This window comes from Clarias gariepinus, chromosome 16, assembly GCF_024256425.1.
Source record: "Clarias gariepinus isolate MV-2021 ecotype Netherlands chromosome 16, CGAR_prim_01v2, whole genome shotgun sequence".
NCBI lineage: Eukaryota > Metazoa > Chordata > Actinopteri > Siluriformes > Clariidae > Clarias > Clarias gariepinus.
The window spans coordinates 24230001-24240000 of NC_071115.1; the positions used below are offsets into that span (position 1 = coordinate 24230001).

Consider the following 10000-nt stretch of genomic DNA (forward strand, 5'->3'; position numbering starts at 1 on the left):
GTGAGAGTGTGTGTGAGTGTGTTTGAGAGTGTGTGTGAGTGCGTGGGCTAAAGAACACAACAAAGCTGTCAGAAATACATAAAACCCACAAACCTGAAGGCTACAGCTACAGTTACACAGTATTATCCTATACAACACTGTAGTCTATAGCCCTGAGCGCGCGCACACACACACACACACACACACACACACACAGGGTCACAGCCGGGTCGGCACACACCGAGGTCAGGAAGAGGTCACCGAGCTGAAAGTAAAGATTCTCTTGTTCATCCTTTTGGTGTCAGTAACAGACACACCCAGTATATACTGGACCTCAGTGTGTGTGTGTGTGTGTGTGTGTGTGTGTGTGTGTGTGTGTGTGTCTATACCTACAGTAGGGTATAGCATTTCCCTATAGCTTTCTTCTACATTTTTATAAAAGCTTTTTATCTTCACTCAGTGTGTGTGTGTGTGTGTGTGTGTGTGTGTGTGTGTGTGTGTGTCTATACCTACAGTAGGGTATAGCATTTCCCTATAGCTTTCTTCTACATTTTTATAAAAGCTTTTTATCTTCACTCAGTGTGTGTGTGTGTGTGTGTGTGTGTGTGTGTGTGTGTGTAAGGAAGAGAGAGATATCTATACTTGTTATATAGCAGTAAAACATATATAAAGCATTTAGAGACAATCAGCTTACCATCAGCAACACAGCTCAAAAGACACACACACACACACACACACATACACTAGCCTATGTGTCTATGTATGTATAAACACTTAAAAGTACGTGTGAGTGTCTGTGTATGTGTGTTTGTGCGTGCAAGTGTGTGTGCGTGATTAATGGAGGCGTGGGGCAGAGCAGGCTCTGTGTCTGCTACCAGCACTAAACACACCTAATCCCCTAGATCCATTAGATCCTCTTATTTCTACATACATATCAATCAACCATGCATATGTGCGAGCGCATATACACACACACACACACACAACATCTGTACAGCCAATCACACACAAAACATACCGTATGCTCGTTAATACAATCATAACGATGCTGTATTTCGCAAATCTCAACATTGAAACCTGATTAGTTTAATTCTTAACATTTAAAACCTTGTTCTTATAGAATATAAATTTGACAAATTTGAAACACTAACCCACCTCTCTCTCACACACACACACACACACACTTTCATATGACAGAGTTTGCATGTAAAATACAGAGCTTCACAATATGTCGGTGGTTATGGTGAAACTCACCCCCGACATGGTTCGTTCATTATCGATAACAAACACGCTAATGCGTTTCGCTGGAGAAATATTTTTATAAAAGCTATTGTTACCAAAAATAGGGACTGCGAACCTCGCACTCGGGTTGTCGGACGTATAGATTTCCTGTAGCAGGAGGACTGGCTGTTTATCTGCTCTGGACTTGACCGTCACTCAGAGACTTTGGTTAACACACACACACACACACACACATTGTGTCATAATGGTCCAAGATATGTCCAAAAACCGTACTTGAGAAAAAGGACACAGTATATTGAATTGTGTGTTGTATAAATATGAAAGAATTCAAACATTTGGTTGAGTTCTGTTATAGGAAAATAATCATCAACGAGGCGGTGTACCATGGTGAAGTCCTTCATTCTTCAATTTGCCAAGGCTAACCATTGAAAGGTGGAAAAACATATGTTAAAAGTTTTACATAAACTACATCTTTCCTATTATTAACGATATAGGCAATGTATAAACCTTTTATGTATAATATAGGGTTTTTTTGTCACACAACATTAAACATGTTCTTGTTGTTGTTGTTGTTGTTTTTTTAAATTGTGCATCAGTACATCAGTGAGCCTTGGCAACCCATGATCCCGTCACCAGTTCACTGGTCTCCCTTCCTTGGGCCACTTTTTGCTAGGTCCTGACCACTGCAGACTGGTAACATCCCACAGTTACTGAAGTTGATGTGTTGGAAGCAGAAAAAATGGGCAAGCGCAAGTATTTAAGCGAATTTGACAAGGGCCGAACTGTGATACCATGACAACTGGGACAGAGCAAATGCAAAACTTGCAGCTCTTGTGGGATGTTCCTGGTCTGCAGTGGTCAGGACCTACCAAAGTGTTCCAAAGAAGGAAAACCAGTGAGTCATGGGCGGGCAAGGCTCACTGATGCACGTGGGGAACGAAGGCTGGCCGGTTTAGTCCGATCAAATAGAAGAGCTACTGTAGCTCCAATGCTAAAAAATATTAATGCTAGTTCCCATAGAAAGGTGTCAGAACACACAGTGCATCACTGTTTAGGGGAGAAAAGAGGGGACCTACTTAGTATTAAGTGGGAGGCCATAATGTTAGGGCTGATCGGTGTATATGTATATGTACAGTATTATTCAAAAAGTTTGGACATGTCTTAACTCAATGTTTTTTGTTTAGTGATTTTTTTTTGTAGATTTATGGAAACATACAGTGGACCAATGGTCATTTCAATATATACTTTGCCTATGCGGGCAAGACAATCATCACTATAGGGCACAACAACACAACCTGGTAAAGACGATCTAAGGCTCATAAATTCATAGCGATCCACGGTGGAAATTGTAAAAGTAAGGACTTTAGCAAAAATTAAAAAATGTCAGAGCTCTTAAAGCAACAGCTTTACCTCAGGCCTTTAACAAAACATGAAGAATAAATATGTTTGCACATGACATTTATGTTTAAAATAAATGTACACAGGTTTTTCCGACTGAAATCATACTAAAATGAACTTTTTAAAATCAGACTAGCACACCCAGATAATGTGGTTGGGAGTTGTGCTATTCCTTGCATGTATAACAATTGGACACAGAAATTGGCCCCATTGGTTCTCGCTAACGATACAGTGGTGTCCGCTGTCGTCGGATACCATCAAAACCACAAGAGAATAGCATGCTTTTTATTTGTACAAAAAGTAAAGCATGAAGCACATGTGATATTTACAGAGCTGTAAAGTTGTCCACATTTTCACTGCTCGATTTTCACTGCTTACCATGCCACTAGCTAAGGTGTTAGTCAACTGTTTTGCTCTGTGATGTAATTGATAATCAGAAATACAGTGGTACCTTGGCATACAAACGCCAGCCTTACTTGAAGAACTGAAATTTTGCAATAAATTTGAGACGCACAAGAGCGACCGAACTGAGCTGAACCGAAAGTCCGGGAGACGTTCAAAATCTGTTTGTATGAGGGGAACGCCAAGCAAAGTGAGTTTTTTATGTGTTTTTTTATTATTATTATTATTATTATTATTATTATTATTCAGAGTAAGATTAAGTCAAGACATTGCACCAAGGGTCACAAAAATGTTATTAAGCAGTAGTATTAAGTAGAAAAAGAAGCCATTTTTATTTCTAAGAGGAATCATAAATTAATGTTAAGTTAGTTTTAATGTCTATTTGTTCCATACATTACTTAATTTATGGGTCTTTTCTAATGTTTTGTTTGTTGTTATATGCAAAAATATGATTATAGTGTGGGAAATATTTGGTAATATTTTGGGGTGGGTGGAACGGATTATCTGCATTTTCTTTATTTCCTAAGAAAAGATGCGTTTTGCAATACGTAATTTTGCCTGAGGTACTTGCCTCTGGAACTGATTAAATTTGTATGCTGTGGTACCACTGTACTAAGAAGCTCAAAGGGGGCATACTGCCTCCTATTGTTGTTGACAAGGACAATCTTCCAAATAAATGTCCTATTCGAGCTATAACCACAGCCTGACTTAACTCTTAATATAAACCTACTGGGACTGTGAATAGCGAAGTCCTTAAACCACAAACTTCAAACCTCCTTACTTTAAATAAAAATTTGAATGTTAAACAATGTTGCACTTTCCATCAGCTTCCTGGTTGGCACTCATTATCATCTTCACTTGCGCCAATAAAGATCTTGAATTAAGTTCTTGTACACCGTATTAAATCAGTACATTCCTAGGCCAGAATATCACCCAATACCTGAGCACGTAGAAGATAACAATGTCACAAGGGCATTAGTGTTAAGAATTAAAGCTAACGTGATCGAAGCTCAACTCCTCTAGGCTTTGTGTATATTACTGCACTGATTATCATTTTTCTCCTCTAATCTAATCTAGACCAGTGTGTCCTGTCTCCAGTACGCACACACGAGCAATGCTAATCCTGTGCGTGTTATTAATGCTGTGATCGGAGGGGTTATCAGTGTGTCGAGATCTTGTACTGCTGATCTGCGTCCTCTGGTGTGTGTCTTTTGTGTGTTTTACTAATGTAGTGTTTCGGGGTTATCAGTACGTGTGGATCTCTCGCCGGAGGTCTGGATCTGCTCAGCCGATGTCAGCGTGCCCGTGTAGCAGGAAGAACCAGCAAACACTAAATAAACTGTTTACACGTGAGAGCAAAAGATAATGTGACGAATCATCGTCAGTGTCTGAGCTGAGTGTGTGTGTGAGAGCGAAAGACGGATCCGTGACGGATTATGAGGAGAAAAGAGTGATGGCTACCCTTCGTCCCTCTCAGTGGGAAATGTTTACTTTAATGACCGCCATTGTGGCGTCTCTTTCTCTCTCTCTCTCTCTCTCTCTCTCACACACATACACACACAAAAGTGTATTTAATCTAACACATGCATATTAGCTGACATAGCTGGTGTGCATCAAGGTTGGATTATTGGCCCAGATTAGTGTACTACAATAAACGCTTTGAAATTTTATTACTCAAAATTACTTCCTCATAGTGGAACAATTAAAAAAAAAATATTTATAAAACATATGTTCATGTGAACTCTTGTTCGTAAAATTTGCAGCTGGAAGCAAATACCACCTTATAAACCTTTTCAAGTGTTTACACATCAGAATTCGTTGCATATACTGGAAAACCTCCAACATACGCACGGTAGAAAAACACCATACCTGCTTCAATAATGCAAGGATTTAGCGTACACAAGGTAGGAAACCATGTTGAACATGTGAGCGAAAGTGTAGCCCTCGCACATGCCAAGTTCACTCGCCATGTCGAAAAAGCTGTACGCGACTTCAACGTATGTAAATTAACTTGTAAGAAAATGCTCATTAATTTATGAACCTCTCGCATACTGCAGAACACACAGCGTGAGAGCCGAGCGCACAGAGAGCGCTCTTTGTGGCGGTGTCAGCCTGGAACATTTAAATGGAGCAAATAAACTTCGCATAACACCGTTAACAGCCACAGACACTGTTTAACCCAAACACATGCTCATGCACACATACGCACATGAGGGGGAAAAGGGTCGAGTTAAGGGGGTCCGAGCTCATGGTGAGGGCTACAGGGCTTTTATAAAACTCTAAGGACCTTATAATGCGAAAGGACAGAGTGTGAAGAGGAGGGGAAGTCTGTGTCTGGTTCTTAGCGCCAGCTAGCAGCCGTTAAAATAGCTAGGTCGTTCCATTAGAGCGAGAATGCGCAAGGGGGGGGGGGGTGTTTGGACCTTGCGCTGCTCTTAAGTGGCTCCGTGGAGTTATAAACACGGCGGCTAACAGAGCCATCAGCACACATCAGCACCCATTTGGGCTGATAAAGCACAGACACTGTCTGCAGACTGAAGTACAACACATGCACATGCACACACAGTCCCTTTCACATACACACCTAAAATACTGTTAGGTTCACGATGCTGCGTGTCAAGCGCTGGATCTACAAATGTGGTTTAAAACACAGAAAAGCTCTAGCTCCTGGGTTACTTACTGAGACTCAGCCGCTAGCAGTGTTCAACCCAGTGCTACTTTTAGTGAACAGTGACATAATGTGAAAGTCAGCCATTCCGCTGCTGTAAGGCATAGTCGAGAATACCCATCGAGAATATTTTTTTTTATATGAAAGCTTTTGGACACATCATGAGTAATCTAACTGAAGTCACTTTTTAGCATCATATACGTTTTTCCAAGACACCCATCTGAGGCTGAGCACACCCTGGTTTCCTCAAGCAAGCATGCAGTATGCAAGCAGGACAATCTGTTTGAGCCACAATTTTTTTGTAGTGGAAGTTATTCATGGCAACATGGCAAACAAACTTCTCTAAGCTCTACCAAGAACTACTAGTCTAAATTCCGGCAGATTTCACTGGAGGTCACTAATGGTTGCCAAGCTCTACTGAAAATGGTAGGGCAGGACTGACTGGCATTTCCTGATCCCTGTGCTGAAACTTTCTGAGATGACCTCAGAAACCAATTATTCTGCCACCAGTTGCATCTTTTTTTTTTAGTAACATTGAACAGCAACTTGGTATATGCTCCTGGGTTCCATATTTAGAGTACACTGAAAGGTCATTAAATATATTGCCTTAAGTGTAAAAGTTCAATAGGCATACCCCATTTCTTCTGGGTAAGGAACATGATCTTGCCCAGTTTAGCATCCTAGTGAATTGCCCAATCTTGGCAAGTTTACCATCGCTTTATTGTCACCATCTTGCAAAATCTTTCCTCCTCCGATGTTGCTCGTACTTGATCAGTATTAAGCAGATAATTTTCTTTACCTTCTTAGCTTCCTTTGCTCTCCCCTTTCTCCCAGTCCTCACCTCAGGTCCGTATTTGTACAATTTTTTCTTCCTATGATGCATTCACTACCTGGCTACAGTTTACCGTAGCTGATAAACAAGGTAGGCACACAAGAGGGTTCCTGTTGACATGTTTATCCAAAATATTAATAATCTTATGCATAGTGTGAAAGTTTTGCGAACCACCTAGATGAAAACTGCCACCTATTGTATCGGAGAGCACAAAATATTAATAATAATGTGAACGCTGGCCAGCAGGGACTGGAGGACGGGCAATCATGCCCAGGCACAGTAGGAATCAATCGTGCCTTGCGTAAAAGCAGTGTCAAACTACTTACCTAAAGTTTGCAATTTTTTACGTCCATAGATTGTGATGCCACTTAGATACATCTATTTTTAGATGCAGTTACTGAATTTCTTTTCCATGGCCTCTCCATGACTGTCAGGGGTGCCAATTCATGTAATAGGAGTGAGGTATGGGTAGCTCAGTGGATAAGGTGTTGGAACAGCTGACCAAGCGCTCTCCGGGTCGAGGCCAGACGCCGCTGGACTGCCACTATTGGACCCTTAAGTAAGTCTTTCACCCCGAAGTGCTCAAATACAATCGGGCGTTAAGCTGCCATCCCTACCTCGTAAGTAACTGACACAGAAACGACGAATATATCTCTGGGGTGTAGCCGTTGCACGATGTGCCAGATGGCACATAGACGGACCATTTCACCTTTCCTTTCATAATAAGACTTGCCACAAAATTCTGGCGAGGCTACCATGCTGGCACAGCCATACATTAAACTTTCTTTAGTGGACCATACAAATCTACTTACCTCAACCACCCCATCAAGGTAAGTGCAGGTGGTTGGGAGCCCTGAGCCCATTAGCCTTACAAAAAGTCGGGAACTATGTGCTGACTGTTCATCTATAAAGGCTTTGAGAAGTGGTTGGCAGAAGTGGCATTTAGGGTGGCCAAGTGGTTTTACAGCACTGTGTATATAATGATAAGGTATACAGAGCTTGAATATGAAGATTTATTGATACAAACCTAATGTCCAAATTACATTATGCATAATGTGTCCCTCAGCTACTAGTCCTCAAGTACTGTTAAAAGTACTTCTACGATGTAAGTTCTACTAATTTGGACAAGCCCTTAAAATGTGTGTGGATTTCAAACACTCACTAACCACCCATGAACTCAAGATGGAAATCAGGAGAGCATTTTTTAAAACATAGCATTGGTTTGAAGAACTGGACAGGACTGAGAGTTAAATTTAGAGTTACGGCCAAGACGTGCTCAGTTTGTTCAGGAAATCGTTGGCTTGTGTAAGCATGTGGAAAATTTTGCCGCACTGATGCTAATCGCTCTCTGGACGTTGACTGCCTCTTCACTGAATTATTAAATGTCTATTAAAGGAGTTCACAAGAAATATGAAAAAATGCCGCTTCATAAATGACATGAGCACAGCTAATAAAGCGGGTTGTAGTGGTGTTAGGACACCTGCCCAATCCAGAGTGTAATGTGTGTGTTTGTGTGTGTGAGAGAGACAGAGAGACAGTTTGTACTCTTCTATTTTATATACATTTATTTATTGTTACTCTTTCTATACTGTTTTTTTTTTATAATAACTCCTGTTATTTTCTTGTGCCTTACTCTTTGGCAATACACAGGCGATACGGTCTCTTAATCAGAACACCACACACGACTTAACCATTTTTGCACATTGATGGACATTTGCACACACCCTGGACATTTATGGACAATTTATGGACATTGCACATTTGCACATTCATGCACATTTGCACATTCATGCACATTTGCACACACCCAGGAAATTTCTATTTCATTTTTGCACATTGCACATTTATGGACATTGCATTTACACATTCATGCATATTTGCACACTCCCCGCATATTTCTATTTAAATTCTATTTAAATTTCCACAACTAAAATTTCTATATCTGTACAGCTGAATTTTACATATTTGTACAGCTACGTTTTTTTTCTATTTTCTATTTTGTTCTTATCATCTATAGCTATATTATCTATAGCTAAAGTTTTTTTATATTTTATTTCTTATTTCATTTCATATTTTTTTCTCATTGATAATCTTTTTATTTTCACGGTCACGGGCAGTCGTATAAGCTTTTTACTGCATACCATATTGTGTATGACTGTGTATGTGAGAAATAAAATTTGAATTTAAGGTCAGGGGTCAGGGGTAGCTCAGTGGTTAACGCATTGGGCTACGGTTCAGTAAGTCCCCGGTTCAAGGGGGCAAGTTGTTGGGCAAGGCCCTTAACCCTCAACTGCTCAGAAGTATAGTGAGATAAAAATGCAAGTCGCTCTGGATAAGTGTGTCTGCCAAATTCCTAAATGTAAATGTAAATTTGTAAATATTTAATTCAATAAAGCACAGTTGAATGTTGAATCTCGAGAGAAAGAGAGAGAGAGACGTAAGAAACGTAAGTCTCCTTTCTCTCACACCTTTCGGCCATTCAAGTTCTGAAGTCGGTGTGTAACTGCAGCACACAAGCAGCAGACTGTTTATTCCGCGTGTGTGTGTGTGTGTTCTGGGCAAGACTAAGGGAAAACCTAAGGCTTAATCTTTTAATCCTATTTTAGGTCGCTTTTATTGATTTATGACTAAAACTAATGTCTAATATTAATAAATTAATAAAAAAGAAATGTAAATGAACTGTTTGGTCATGATTGCTGCACACAATGCTCTTGGCTATGTGAATGCTATCAATGCAATCAAATAATTCTGACAAACAGTCATATACAGAACTGAAGTTGGCCATTGAAATAGAATATTTAACAGCACAAGTTAACGAATAAGTACCCTTAAGGAGGGGGTACATTCCACCCCTCACAATAGTCGTTCTCAACCCAGGTTCAGGAAGACCCCCTGCCCTGTATAGTTTAGTGTTTTCTCAGTTCTGACCACACTGATTTAACTAATCAGTAATTAACATTCTCTTCCAAATCGAAGTGGGTGTGATAGAGCAGGGGGAACACTAAAATATGCAGGACATGGGGTTCTCAAAGACCAGGGTTGAGGGTTGCAGCGCCAACAGAGGTGGCACAGCGCAGAGTTCAAGAAGGGGGCACAGCTCCAAGAGAGGGCACGACTTATTCCTTACAGAGAATACAGCCCTATAAGGGGGCATAGCCCACCCCTTACAGGGGGCACAGCTCTAAGAGAGGGCGGAGTCTTAGGAGAGAGCACAGCACTGAGAGGGGACACAGCCTACCCCTTACAGCCCTAAGAGTGAGCAGAGTCCTAGGAGGGGCACAGCCCTAAGAGAAGACACAGCACACTCCTTACATGGAGCACAGCCGTAGGAAGGTTCACAACCTACCCCTGAAAGAACGCACAGCCATAGTGTGGAGGAGGCACAGAGTACTGTACACCATTTACAAGTAGCACAGGCATTACTGGTTTTACATATACAGGTTGGGCAGAGACTTAACAGAGCGCACAGCCCTAACAAG

The 10000-nt window shown here is 40.9% G+C and overlaps 1 protein-coding gene across 2 annotated transcripts in view; it reads right to left on the reverse strand.

Moving 5' to 3' along the window:
* rab28 (RAB28, member RAS oncogene family) overlaps positions 1-10000 on the reverse strand; it is a 36770-nt gene that overhangs the window by 2708 nt on the left and 24062 nt on the right. The gene's annotated exons all lie outside the window — the stretch shown is intronic.